Source organism: Narcine bancroftii, chromosome 11 (genome assembly GCF_036971445.1).
Source record: "Narcine bancroftii isolate sNarBan1 chromosome 11, sNarBan1.hap1, whole genome shotgun sequence".
In the NCBI taxonomy this organism is placed as follows: Eukaryota; Metazoa; Chordata; class Chondrichthyes; order Torpediniformes; family Narcinidae; genus Narcine; species Narcine bancroftii.
Window position 1 is genome coordinate 72251961 of NC_091479.1, and position 15026 is coordinate 72266986.

Below are 15026 nucleotides of genomic sequence, written 5' to 3' on the forward strand. Positions count from 1 at the left end.
TGCCTCATGAACTGGAGGAGGTGGAACCAGACCTGCCGTGGCCTGCCTTGATCGTCTCACCCCTCAGACATATTTATTTTCTGGATCAGCCTGTCATGAAAGACATTGTCAAATATGTAAACAACATCTACTGCCCTACCCTCATCAATCAGTTTTGTCACCTACTTAAAAAACTCAAATTTGCAAGATAGGGCTTGGCCCATCTGAAGCTATGCTGTTGTCCTTAATCCGACCATGCCTTTCCAAATGATTGCGAAACCAACTTCCGACTATTCTCTCTAATAGCTTCCCTACCACTGATGTGAGGCTCACCAGTCTATAATTTTCACTCTTGAACAAAGAGCAACATTGACTACTTGTACCTGAACAGAAGACTAAAACCTTGGTCAAAGAAATAGGCTTTAAGGGAGAATGAGTACCTAGGCCTTGGCAGATGAAAACATGATTACAAGTAGAGGGATTATTTTATATGAGAGACATTTAGGGAAAAAACATATACAGACCATTACAGCATAACATTTTCTATGTATATTGTTCATGTTTCTATCAAAATGGAAATATCAAAGAACTTTAGTGTGTTTTGAAACTGTTTTTGATTGATTGCTGGCCTGTTGTGACTGTCATACGTTGTTTAGGATTTAAAAGTTTAACTAAATCAGTTCATGAATAAAATAAGTTTGATGTATAATGTATCTTTAAGCTTCACAAAATGAAAGAAATGTTAAAAATGTACTCTAAGCCCAAAGAGAGGAACTTGGATATTTGATAAGAAGCTTGAATGAAAAAGTAGATTTTAAGAAGAAAAATGGGAGAACAGAAGTCGGGTTTAGGTGCAAGATTTATGATTGATCACTTTCTGGAAAAGGTGACCTGAAACTGGAAAGTACAAAACAGCTAGGAAAATGCAGGAAAGTCAGACTCAGAGATGGACCTCTAAAAATCTTCAAAGAACATTGCACAGGAACAAAGGAAAGATGTTGGCAAAGCAGTTAAGGACAACTTCTTCATTTGACCTGTAAAAGTATAACCTTAGTCAGATAAAATGAGAATACCCATCATCGGTAAGGTTGTGTAAAAGTCTTGACATCCTTGGCACTTGCTTAGAAAAACTTGCGACACAAATTCATGGGTCTAGAAATAAAGCTGTAATGAGGTAGTGATCCTGCAAATCTCCAAGCCTCAAACAGAGAATGACTAAATGGAATATGAGAATCAACTATTTACAAATGTAATAAGGTGCATCATGAACATTCAGTATTGGATTATCAATATAATTATTCATTGGATGGAAGGAAATAAAAAAAATATTTGTTTTCTCCCGGAACAGGCATTAAAATCAGTCAGAAAAGAAATCTTATGGTTCTACTGCTAAAATGAAGGATTTTTTTTAACTAAACTGGTGAAATGATAACAATGTTGTCAACTTTTAAAAACACCACATTTAATCATATTTGGATCAAATTACTTCCCTGTTCTTAAAATATTAAAAGTGCATTAATTTAGTTCAAATTTAACCTTCCTTTACAAAATCTGCATCTTAAAATGTGCAGGTTAATTATAAAATTGGGTGGAGATGGGCATAATTTGGAACTAAAATATACTTTAAATAATCCAGAAAATCCAGTAAAACAGGAAAAGTGAAAAATTGAAAAGAGGAAGCTCATAGCAAAGCTTACCAAACATTTTCAAGTTCAAGTCTATTACCATCTGATTGTACATATACAGTAAATATACAAATATATCCTGTCAAAATAGCATATCTCTGGACCATAGTGCACACACACAGACACACAGTAGACTCTACACACAAATGACATATTGTGGCGGCTCACCCACGCTACAGGCGAACCAGCTCACAGAGTCTCGGGCAAGTCTGTTGCAGATCTGACTGTGAGAGCTCCGGTTGCAAACCAAGCCTCGCGACTGATGTCATAAAGGTTCCGAAGGATTTTAAATGTGTGTGAGCGTTCTTCTAAATTCAGTTGGTTCAACTCACTTTCGGCTCTATGTGGTTCTTTCACTCACTGTGCGCTTAGTGCAACTACAATATATGCATAGTGATCCAAAATAAATATATAAAAATAATTTATAGGTTTCTGGAATTGTTCAACAGTTTCTGCAGGAAGAAGTTGTTTCCAGTCTGGCAGTCCTGATTTTTTATGCTCCTGTACCCTTTCCTTGAAGGTAGTATCTCAAAGATACTGCAGGCTGAATGGTGTGGGTCCTCTGTGATTTTCTGAGCCCTCTTTAAGCACTGCTCCCTGTAGATGTTGTTGACAGAGGGAAGGGAGACCCCAGTGATCTCATCAGTTTTAATCACTCTCCATACTGACCTCTGATCTAATGCTTTGCAACTACCATAACACGTTGTGATGCAGCCAGCCTCTCTATTGTGGTCCTGAAGAACATTTTTTAGGATGGTGGCCAGTAGCCTTGCCTGCCTCAAACTCCTTAGGAAGTGTATGTGCTGTTGTGCCTTCCTGACTAATGAGCAGGTGTTGTGGGTCCGGGGCAGGTCATCCTTAAAATGGACACCAAGGAACTTTATTCTCCTTACTCTCCCTATGACAGAGCGATTGATAAGTAGTAGGGAGTGGTCCTTCATCCTTCTGGAGTCGACAGTCAGCTCCTTTGTCTTGTCTCTGTTGAGACTTAGGTTGCTGCTCTGCACCATGGTATATGCCTATCAACCTTCTCTCTGTAAGCCAATTCATCAATGTTGATGCACCATTAATGACTCAAAAGACCGAAGTTGAGCAAAACTGATAGGCTTTTATTTGCAATAGAATGAAGGTACATGCATGGTGGTTGACTGTCCCGATCTGAAGGGGATCGCTGAGGAACAGTCACCTTTATTCAGAAGTCTGTGGGAGGAGCCACAGGTATGGTTGGCAAATGGGTGTGCCCAGACAGATAAATATATACATAGAGTAGTTTACCACATTCACCCCTTGTTTTTAGAGTCCAGCGGGATGAAGTATTGATGACACGATTACAAATCAAGTCTTTCAGGCGGTTTGGTTTTCCGCCATGACTGTGGTTCAGCAATGGGGTCCTGGGGTGCCTGTATGCAGTCATCGGTGTTGAGCTGGTGGGTTTGTGGTGATGTCTGGTGTGTCATTTTTTGGGGGCTAAGGTAATGTGCCTTGGCCCTGGTGCATCATGAGTGGTGAGGGGTGGGGGGGGGGGGGGTGTGTGTGTGTGGGGGGGATGATCAGAGGTGGTCTCCAGAATCCTTGAGAGCAGCAGGTCCCTAATGGAGATAGTGTCCTCATGCCCATCAGGGTACACCACATAGGCTTATTGAGGGTTGGCATGGAGGAGGTAGACCCTTTCGATCAGTGAATCAGACGTGACCGGCCCTGGACACATCAGTCATGCCGACAGTGTGGTCTCTGTTGCCAATTTCCTTGGAAAGGAAAACATACATTCATGTGATGTGGCCATACATAGAAGGGACCTGATAGAGTGGAGCGCTTTAGGAAGGACCTTGCCAGCAGGAGACTGGAAGGCCCTAGAATGAAGGGCTAGAAGAACCGCACTCCAGAACGTAGCATTCTCCCTTTCCACCTGCCCGCTCCCAGTGATTGTAGCTGGTGGTCCTCCTCATGGCAATGCCTCTGGCCAGCAGTAACTGGCTTAGTTCATCACTCATAAACGAGGCCCCTCAGTTGCTCTGAATATACCTGGTGAAGCCAAATAGAGTGAAAAGACTGCGTACAGCCTTGATGATTGTGACAGCTGTCATGTCTGGGCAGGGGATGCCAAACGGAAGACGCAAGTACACGTCAATGACATTAAGGAAGTACACATAGCAGTCCGAGGAAGGGAGGAGTCCTTTGAAATCAACACTCAGGTGTTCAAAGGGGTGGGTAGCCTTTATCAACTGCGCTCTGTATGGCCGGTAGAAGTGTGGTTGGCACTCCACGCAGACCTGGCAGTGTTTGGTCATCGACCAGATCTCTTCGATGAAGTAAGGCAGGTTGCGGGCTTTGATGAAGTAGAAGAATCTGGTGACTCCAGAGTAGCAGAGATATTGCAAAGGGCTTGTAAGCAGTCGATTTGTGCACTGGCACAGGTTCCGTGGAATAGGTCATCTGGGGGCTCATTGAATTTCCTGGGGTACAAGATATCGTAATTGTAGGTGGAAAGTTCAATTCTCTACCTCAATATCTTGTTGTTCTTGATTTTACCTCGCTGCTGGTTATTGAACATGAAAGCAACTGCACGTTGGTCAGTTAGCAAAGTAAATTGTTTCCCGGCCAGGTAGTGTCTCCAGTGCCATATCGCCTCGACAATGGCTTGGGAGTTCTTCTCGACAGAATTTCGGGGCTCTCGAGGGTGCAGGGAAAGAAAACAACGGGACTGCCCACTTGATTAAGGGTGTCTGTGGGAGGAGCCATAGGTACAGTCGGCCAATGGGTGTGCCCAGACACAGACACAGTGGTTTACTACAATTGTTACCAATGAGCTCACTCCAATGAGAACTCATCATCATCATTAGAGAGGAGGTTGCTATGTCTTTGGAATGAGCTGCTGAGGAAATAGTAGAGGCAAGTACATGCAAAAGACAGAATGCCCCTTGCCCTTCAGCTCACTTTTAAATCATTCCCCCCTCACCTAAAATCTTTGTATTATATCTGATATTATATTCTCCTAACCTGGTAATAAGACAATTACTATTTACATTATCTATACCTCTCATGATTTTATAAGCATCTATGAGGTCATCCTTCAGCCTTCTGTGCTTCAGGGATTAAAGTCCTAGTCTATCCAATCTCTGTAACTCAAGGACTCTCATCCAAAGACATTGCACCCTTTCCAGCACAGTGACATCTTTCCAACATCTCAGGTCACCAGATTTTTTTAACCAGTACAAGTGACTTGCACAATTGTATCACAATGTTTCATGATTGCCCTGATTGATGTAAGGAAGCACGTTAAACACCTTCCTCACTACACTGCCTGTGCTGCCACTTTCAAGAAATTATGTACCTGTACTGTGTCCTAGTCACTTTCATTCTGCAAGCCCTGACCTGGTTTAACTTGCCAAAATGTAACACCTTGCACTATTCTGAGTTAAGTTCCATCTGCTATAGTTTGAAACACTTTCCCAGTTGGCTTATATCCCAGATAACCTTTCTTCTTGTTCTTTCTTTGGCTTGGCTTCGCGGACGAAGATTTATGGAGGGGGTAAAAAGTCCACGTCAGCTGCAGGCTCGTTTGTGGCTGACAAGTCCGATGCGGGACAGGCAGACACGATTGCAGCGGTTGCAGGGGAAAATTGGTTGGTTGGGGTTGGGTGTTGGGTTTTTCCTCCTTTGCCTTTTGTCAGTGAGGTGGGCTCTGCGGTCTTCTTCAAAGGAGGTTGCTGCCCGCCAAACTGTGAGGCGCCAAGATGCACGGTTTGAGGCGTTATCAGCCCACTGGCGGTGGTCAATGTGGCAGGCACCAAGAGATTTCTTTAGGCAGTCCTTGTACCTTTTCTTTGGTGCACCTCTGTCACGGTGGCCAGTGGAGAGCTCGCCATATAACACAATCTTGGGAAGGCGATGGTCCTCCATTCTGGAGACGTACACAAACATTAACTATGCTAACTCTTTGTCATCTAAGTCATTAATATAGATGACAAACAACAGGGAATTGAGCACCAATTCTTGCGGCACATCACTGGTTCCAATCTGAATAACGATTTTCCACTACCACTCTCTAACTCCAACCATCAAAATAATTCTACATCCAATTTGCCACATCACCCTAGATTCCATGCAATCTGATCTCCTGGACTGATCTACTATGTGCCGAAATCTATGTTGACAAAATCTATTGCCTTGCCCTTGTCAATCCTCTTTATCATCTCTTTAAAAAGTTGAATTTGTGAGATGTGATTTCCCATGCACAAAGTCATGCTGACTTTTCTGCATCAGACCACGCTGATAGATAATGTTCCTTAGAATCCAATCCAGTAACTTTCTCAAAAACACACAGGAGACTACAGATGCTGGAATCTGAAGCTCAAACAATCTGCTGGAGGAACTGAATGGGAGAAAAGGAATATTTTGGACTGCAATCCTGAGTTTCTGCTCACTAGCCTGCACGTTCCCTGAATTGTCCTTACAGCCATTTTTAAATAAAGGCACAACATTACCCACCCTCCACGTGCCTCGACAATGGCTAAGGATGATCCAAATATCCCTTTCAGGGCCTCTGCAACTTCTCTTGCTTCCTTTCTTTCTTTTTAAAATATTTTTATTGAGTTTATTTAAAAAAACACATATAAATCCAATACATAAGCTGGAATATAAGAAAAAACAGATATTTTGTACATTTGAAATAAAGCTTTGATCATGTATAGTACAAATTGTGTGCACCCTTTCCAATCAAGCTCATTATATCAAGTGAAATTCTTATGAAATGATGTGAGAGAAACCACCTGAGTCTCAAAGTGGACAAGATGAAGAAGATGACTTCAGGAGGATCAGGAATGACCAATCTCCACCACACATTAACAACTCAGTAGTAGAGAGAGTGGAGCGCAAAGTTCCTTGGAGTTCACTTCATAAGTGACCCATCATGGACACTCAATATCTTCTCCCTTTTCAGGAGGGCACAAAAGTGACTACACTTCCTGAGAAGACTAAAGCAGGGAAGCCTACCAGCCACCATTATGTCAACCTTCTATTAGAAGCTCTATTGAGAGCATCCTGGCCAGCTACATCACAGTGTGATATGGTTACTGCATAGAAATGGATTGAAAGTCAATTCACAGAACCATAAGAATGGCAGAGAGGATCATTGGAGTTCCCCCCTCCCCCCATTAACCAGGATAGCTATCTGAAGAGGGTGCGCAAAATCACTGGGGACCCCTTCCACCCTGCATATAGCTGCTGTGTCGGGGAAGATATATAGGTGTATCAGAGCCAGTACCACCAGGTTGAGGAACAACTTCTTCCCATGGGCTTTGAGAATGCTGAAAGACCAAAGGAACTGCTCACACTGAACATTTAAGACTCTCATTTGTATAAAGCAATATGTATTTATTTATTTTAATAGATATAATACTTGACCTGCTTAGGTATTATTTGTCTGTATGTGCGTTATGTCTGTGTTGTTCAGGTTCGTGTGGGTCCCACAGGTTAAGAACCAGACCAAAGATGAGGTACAAAGTATATGTTTATTTTGGGGATGCAAACGGGACAACAGGGTCAATATGCTGGGCAAACCTATACACACATACACACACAATACGCAAGGGGTGAATATACACTTCAGATAACGAGGGAGGAACTGACAGAAGACTGCGGGAAATTACATGAACATACACATTCAACAGTCAGGATCAAGGTGATACCTCGTGCCCCCACCCTTTGACCGGTATAGACATGGCTCTTGCTACCTAACCTTGGGACTCACCCCAACCCAGTGTGAAAGATGCTACTTACATGCCACGAGGAGTCCAAAGAGCCAGAACAAAGGGGCACATGGTCCGTTATAGTTCTGCAGGCAACACCGGGAAGGCCAATCATTCGGGGCAGGCTGGGCCCTGTTGGCTGCTGTGGCCAATGGCTCGAAGCCAAGTGCAGGGGCTCAGCAGGGGACAGCTGAGGTAATTCAGCTGGGCCGATTGGGTGAAGGTCAGGGCTGAGTCTGGGCAAGCTGTCTGGACTGCAGCACCTGGTGATTTAGGTGGACCAATCACAAGGGTCACCTTGATGGCTTGGGGTGAGTCTTTGACCTTGATTGGCAGGTAGTGTGCCCTCCGAACAGGAATGCAGCAGCGCCACCAGGTGGTGGATGCTGCATGTCCATTACAGTCTGGTTGCGTTTCTGCATGTTTTTGCACCGAGGACTGGAGAATGTTGTTTCGTCGGTTTGTACTTGTACAATCAGATGACAATAAACTTGACTTGTCTTGACTAAAGCCCTAGTCTGCTCAACCCCTCTCTATAGCTCAACTCCCAAAATCCTAGCAACATCCTAATAAATCTTCTCTGTACTTCCTCCACCTTGACTCTTTCTTGTGAAACGGTGACCAAAACTGAACATAATACTGTTCTCCAAATGGGGCCTCACTAACATATTATACAACTGCAATGTGTCCTCCCAACTTCTGTATGAAATACTCTAACCAATGAAGGGCAATGTGCCGAAAACATTTTTGACACCCTATCTTCCATTGATGACACTTTCAAGGTAAAATGTACCTATATTCACCAAATTCCTACCATTTACTCTGTAGCTCCTACCAATGTTAGACTTCACAAAAAGCAACATCTCACTTTTCTCTGTATTAAACTCCATCAACCATTCATCTGCCACCTGAACCAATTTTTGGCAACCATCTTTCTTCATGCCTTCGGCACCTCATTAACCGTAATACTGATTGTTCTCAGGACATTACCATTGATTGCCCCAAGTTCCGCAGTCCTCGTCTTTTTCCACAATTAAAATCGAGAAGTACTCATTGAGGACATTGTTCACACAGAGTTGACCACATTCATTTGTGAGTAATCCCATTTTTCTATGATTACCCTTTCTCCCTTTATGTACTTATAAAGTCTTGAGATTATTCCTAATGTCCCCCTGATTTTGTTACGTCTGCTCTTTAATTCCTGAAACTCCTCTAGCTATACAATTGATCCCAGCTGCTTATACCTGTCCCCATCAGAGTCTGAATTTTCCTTATTATCCATGCTTCCCTACTCTTGTATGTCTGACCCTTCACTCTAACAAGAATCTGTACATCCTGGACTCTTGTCAACCCACTTTTAAAAACATCCTATTTTCTTAACATTCCTTTTCTTTAAAATAAAACTTGCTCCAATTAACTTGAGCAAACCTTCAAAGTTGGCCTTACTTCAATTCTGAATTTTAACTCATGGTCCCATCCTATTTCTGTAACTACCTTAAACCAAATAGAACAATGGTAGCTCATCCCCAAAGGCTTATCCACTTTCCCTTCCCAATTTTCCAAGATGAGATCAAGCATTGTCTTCATCCAAGTAGGACGCTCAGAGGAAACTTTCTTGAACATTTTTGATAAATTCCACCTCGTCTAAACTTTTTGACTTACCCAGTCAATGCTTGGAAAGTGAAAAGGCCCCACTATGACCACCATATTTGACCTATAGTTGACAGCAATCTCCTGTCGTATTTGCTCCTCTAATACCAGTTGACTATTTGGGGTCTGTAGTGTACTCCCTACAAGGTGATCATGCCTTTCTTCTTCCTCAGCTCCACTCATGTCACCTCTAACCATTGCCATGACATCTTCCATAACCAATAACGCAAGGCCCCTTCTTCTTTTACCCTCACCTCTGTCCCCTCTGAAACAACTGTAACCTGGAATGTGGATATGCCAGCCTTTCCCCTCTCTGAATCAGATTTCATAATGTTTTCCATGACCCAGACATGCATTTATCCATGCCCTAAGTTCAAATTCCTTTCCTGATAAACCTCCAGCATGCAAATAGAGGCAATTTAAACCAACAGTCCTTCCTTTCTCATTGATTTTCTTCTAGCCTTTAAATTTTCTCTAATCACTCTCCATACCAACTTTAAGCCCACTCATGCAGCACTAGCAAACCTACCTTTCAGGATGTGGGTCTTTCCTTTGTCCAGCTGCTCTGGCTCTGAATCAAGTGAAACACTTTCCTCTTGAACACCCAATGATCCAAAAACCTGAAATTCTGCCCTCTGCACTAGCACTTCAGTCAGGAATTTATCCATTCTGCTCATTTGCACATGGCACCAACAGTAATGCAGAGATCAATACACTTGAGGTCCTGTTTCTCGGACCACTTACCTAAATGCCTATACCGATTATGCAGGACCTTACTCCAATTATGTTGTTTGTACCAATGTGCATAACAATTCTGGCTGTTCACCCTCCCCCTTGAGAATGTTCTTCAACCACTCAGTTGACCCTAGCAGTTGGGAGGTAACTCATGATCATGAAATCTCATCAGGAGCCACCTCTTGACACGGTCAGACACTGATGTTAAAATTTACCATCACCTTCATTGTCAGAAAAGGAGGTTAAAACCATACTCATGGTCCACCAGGTAGGAGTGATCCCTATGATTGTATTTGCTTCTGAGGCAAATAGGCCCAACAGCATCTGATGCCTCTTGTGTCAATGTTAAGCAATAGTCAGTAAGCCTCGATGGATTCCAGTTGTCCTGGTACTGCTTTTCCATGGACGCAACGTCCTGGTGAAACCTTTCACCATGTTCGTCACGGGCTGCACCAAGATCAGAAAGGAAGAAGTCCTAGACAAATAAAGAAAATCAACTTTCAATGTTGTACTTCATGATTTTGCATGCTTGAAGCATGTTAAAAATATGACTGGAAATCACAAAAATAGGTTATATTTAAAAAATCAGTATGTGATAGGAAAATTTAAAGATGATTCTTATGATCAGCAGCTGAAAATCCATAAAATATACCCCAAAGTATTCAGAAAGCAAAATCTTTGTTGTCCAGTGATGTCTGAATCTAAAGACTGGTAGCTTCTTTTTATTTGTTGATGTATTAATTCCCTAGTTATATTTCTCTGTCCCAAGAAGAATAACCTGACTTTCTTCTCTTTCTCCAACCCTGAGATAATTCTAGCTAGTCTCTTCTGCTCTCTAGGACCTTGGATATCCTTTAACCCATTTAAGGCCACACCTGTGCTTTGTAAAGGTTAATGGCATTTACCTACTGTTATTCACTATGCCTCTGTTTTTGAAGTTAAGAATCTTTTATACAGGTTTTAAACTGAAAAATTAAATTGTCCAGCCATTTTCAAAGCTTTGTGCACGTGAATTATCAGGTGCCTGTGTTATTCCTCTTCTTTTTATCTTTTTACTCAATTTTATCCTAATTCTTATGTTTTAGCAGTAGAGTTGAATCTACACACTCACTAATCAGCGTACTTGTTGCTTCATCCACATCTTCAACGAAACTTTTGCAGCATTTATGTGCAGTTTAGTGTGGAGTGATTTTTAATAACCTTGGCAAGCATACTAGTTAGCTAATATTCCATTCCAACAACAGAAAGCGTCAATCCATGAGATTCATTGATTTTGATTATTCTGATCATTGTTCCATTCAATACATCTTTTCTGCTGAGTTACTAATCTTTTTATTTTACGTGACTTCATTCCCATCTTTAACAAGATTTCGAACATTTGTGCATACCATACAAGTTTTCTTACTTCTCTTACTCAATGTCATCAATAAAACTTTATTTTCACCAGCATTAGTCTTGATAAGCAAATAAAAACTCTGGTAGCTCTTTTAAGATGAATAATCTTTCAAAATCACTTTATATATTTAATGTCAGATTTTTGCATCAGATACCAATTTTTCTCCAAGGTTTCCTAATCCTGAACAACTTTAAAGTCTGAAGCAGAAAATCTGGATGATTAATTGCCACAAAGCATGCCTTAATATATATGAAAGCAATAATAATAAATATTAATAATATTGCTTTCACATTGACTTTAACTTGAAATGAAGACATTAACCTTTCTTTTGCTTTGTCTTGAATAAAACAGAACATATTGAAAATTACCTATGCTCCCAGCAAATCTATAGAGCAAAATAGAAGTACCATTTCAAGTTGATAACTTTTCATCAGAATTGGAAACATTAGAGAAAACTAAATTATAAAAAAGAAGCAAAAGAAAGTCCAAAAAAAATCTGTGTACCCGCACGCTGTGATAGTACAGATTCTATCACCATTGTGTATATGTACAGATGTACAGAGGGTAGTGTACGATGACTGTGATTGGCTGAGAGTGTAGCCACACCTACTGGCAGGTCTTAAAGGATTTCTCCAAGCCAGACCAGGTCATTCTGGACTGGTTGACCTACTTGTGATATGCTCCAGTCTTTTAGTTAATAAAAGCCTTGGTTTGGATCAACAAGTCTTTGATTCTTTCGACGCACATTACACACGCTACTCAAAGTAAAAAAACACACACACACACACACACACACACACACACACACACACGAGTGTAGTCAGGTATAGCTCTACTTTATTGGGGCTGAAAGCCTGACTTTTGTATCATTCATGTTCCCACCGTTTGCCCATTTGCTAATGTCACCGCTCGCATAACAATAACGGGTCTCCTGCATGCGGGTACATTTTCACATGACAATGCCTTCTTCACCGCACACTTGTCCCTCACTGTTGGCTATGCAGCAGGGCCAGCACCATATTGGGGATGCTGGCCCCAGGCTGCCTTAGCCCCCCGACAGCCGGTTCGCTTGCTGGGGCCAGTGCTGCTGCGCGGTCTGCTGGCCTCTGGTTGCACTCACCATCTGGAGCACCGGCCTGATTGCTGCAGTGGCATGCCGCTATATGACACCCCCCCCCCCACCCCCCAGAACTGGTGGTATTGTTTTGGGTGCCCAAAGGCAATGTCTCTGGGGGCTTTGGTGGTCTGCCTCTCCTGTGTGGTGCTGGTGTCTCAACTGGGCGACACGGGTCCAGGTGTGCCGGCTTTAACTTGTCCATACTGAAGACCTCCATCTTGTCTCTGACCTCCATTTCAAATGTGGCACTGTTGCGTATAACCCGGAATGAACCCTCATATTGCCTCTGTAGTGGTGGGCGGTGTGGACCCCTGCGAATGAAAACATACTCACAGTGCTTCAGGTCTTTAGGTATGTTGGTCCTCACTTGTCCGTGCCTGATCAGTGGAATCGGGGCCAGGCTGCCGACTTATTCCCATAGATGGCAAAGGAGTGCTGCTGTTTCGTCTGGTTGCTTGTCCTAGGGTGGTGCGAATTCCCCAGGGATCACCAATGTGGTTTCTTAGACGAGCTCGGGGGAGGAGGTGTTGAGGTCCTCTTTGGGTGCCATGCGGATTCCTAGCAGTGCCCATGGTAGCTTGTCTATCAAGTTGGGTCCTTGTAGTCTAGCTATGAGTTCAGACTTGAGGTGCCTGTGGAAACGCTCCACCAGCCTGTTTCATTGTTTGACTGTTTGATAGTCTGTGGTATGGTGTAGCTGAGCACCAGACTGATGAGGTCGGATCATAAGCTGGAGGTGAATTGGGCCTCTCTATCTGATGTAATGTGGGAGGGTATGCCAATCTGTGCCATCCAGGAGGGGATGAGGGCTCTGGTGCATGAGGTTGTGGAAGTTTCCGCCATTGGGACTGCTTCTGGTCACCTGGTGAAACGATCAACCATTGTAAACAGATAGCGGAATCCCTGGGATATTGCTAGGGGTCCCACGATCTCCACATGGATATGGTCAAACCTTCGCTCCGCAGGCTCAAAGTGCTGTGGTGGGACTCTGGTATGCTGCTGCACCTTGGCTGTTTGGCACTGCATGCATGCCTTTGCCCATCTGCTGACCTGTTTCCAGAGACCATGTCACACATATTTGCTGCCCAACAGTTGGACCATGGCCTGGATGGATGGGTGAGCCAGCCCATGGATGAAATTGAAAACCTGTCGTCTCCAAACCATTGGAACAATAAGTCTGACTTGTCTGGTGGCCATGTCGCACAGGAGAGTGGAGTTACCTGTGTCCTGTAGTTGCAGTCCTGAGATGGCCATCCTGTTCAGGGGCAACTCCATGTCATTTATTGCACCTTCGCCAGCGTCATGAGGTCCACTCCCTTTGACAGCACATGGATGTTCAGTCTGGATAAGGCGTCCACCACCACGATCTCCTTGCCCGAGATGTGTCGCACTCAGAGATGTATGAAAGATTATGCTGTTGGCGAGCTGACAAGGGGTCTGAGATTTTGGCCAGGGTGAAGGTTGAGGGCTTGTGGTCGGTGAAGGCTGTGAATGTCCTGCCTTAGAGGAAGTATTGGAAATGGCAGATGGCTAAGTACAGTTCCAGTAGCTCTCTGTTGAAAGCACTGTACTTCAATTCCAGAGGCCACAGATGCTTGCTGAAGAAATCCAGTGGTCGCCAGCTCACTTCGATCTGCTGCTCCAGAACACCACCGATCACCATGCCTGAGGAGTCTACCGTCAGTTAGCCAGATGCTCAAGATCACACATTTGGATGTGGCAAAGCTCATTCGTTAGTTGTGTCAAATCAACATAATTTAATTTGTTAATAAGCTATTGGACTCTGGCAGGCAGAACTTGTCCAAACCCTCAATAACTTCTCCTTTGACTCATTCAATTTTCTCCATCTCAAAAAGGCTCTGCTTGCCTTTTTATTGGCTACATAGACAAGACCCCTCAAAACTTCCTCCTCTAAATCGATGACTATTTTGATGCTGACTCATGGACCCATTAACAGTTCATCAACTTTATCCACTTTGCTGCCAACTTCCACCCTAAGCTCAAATTCTCTATCTCTACCTCTACCTTTTCTCAATCTCTCTGTCTCCATCTCAGGAGACACACGATCGACAAACATCTTCTGCAAACCCACCAGATCACATTGTTACATCAACTACACCTCTTCATACCCTGTCCCTTGTAAGGATTCCAATCCTTTCTCTCAATTCCTCGGGCTCCGTTACATCTATTCCCAGGACGAAGACTTCCATGCCAGGTGATCATACAACGTGGTTTTCCCTCTACCACTATTAACTTGGCCCTCACCCGCATATCCTTAATTACCCACACATTTGCCTGGTCTCCTCTACCCCATGCCCAAAAAAGACAGGATTCCCCTTGCCCTCACCTACCACCCCATCTACCTCCATGTAGGTATCCTTCTCCGGCATTTCCACCACCTGCCACATGATCCCACCATTAGACAGATTCCATCCCCTCCCTGCCTTCCAAAGGGACTGCTCCCTCTGTGACTCCCTCATCCATTCCCCCTTCCCCACCAACTATCCCCTTGGCACCTACCTATGATCATAGGAGATGATCCACTTGCACTCACACCTCCTTTCTCACTACAATTCAGGGCCCCAAGCAGTCCTTCCAAATGAAGCAACACTTCAAAAATCAGCAGGGGTCATCTGCTGCATCTGGTGCTCCCACTGTGGTTTCCTCTACATCGGAGAGAATGGACGCAGACTGGGAGATTGCTTTGTTGAGCACCT

General features: G+C 43.5%; 1 long non-coding RNA gene across 4 annotated transcripts in view; it reads right to left on the reverse strand.

Annotated features, from left to right (window-relative positions):
- Nucleotides 1–15026, reverse strand: part of LOC138745892 (uncharacterized) — a 67370-nt gene that overhangs the window by 44742 nt on the left and 7602 nt on the right. For all 4 annotated transcript variants that reach the window (XR_011346568.1, XR_011346567.1, XR_011346569.1 and 1 more), the window contains one exon: nt 10018–10271. This is a non-coding gene — a long non-coding RNA (uncharacterized lncRNA). The remainder of the gene's footprint in view (nt 1–10017; nt 10272–15026) is intronic.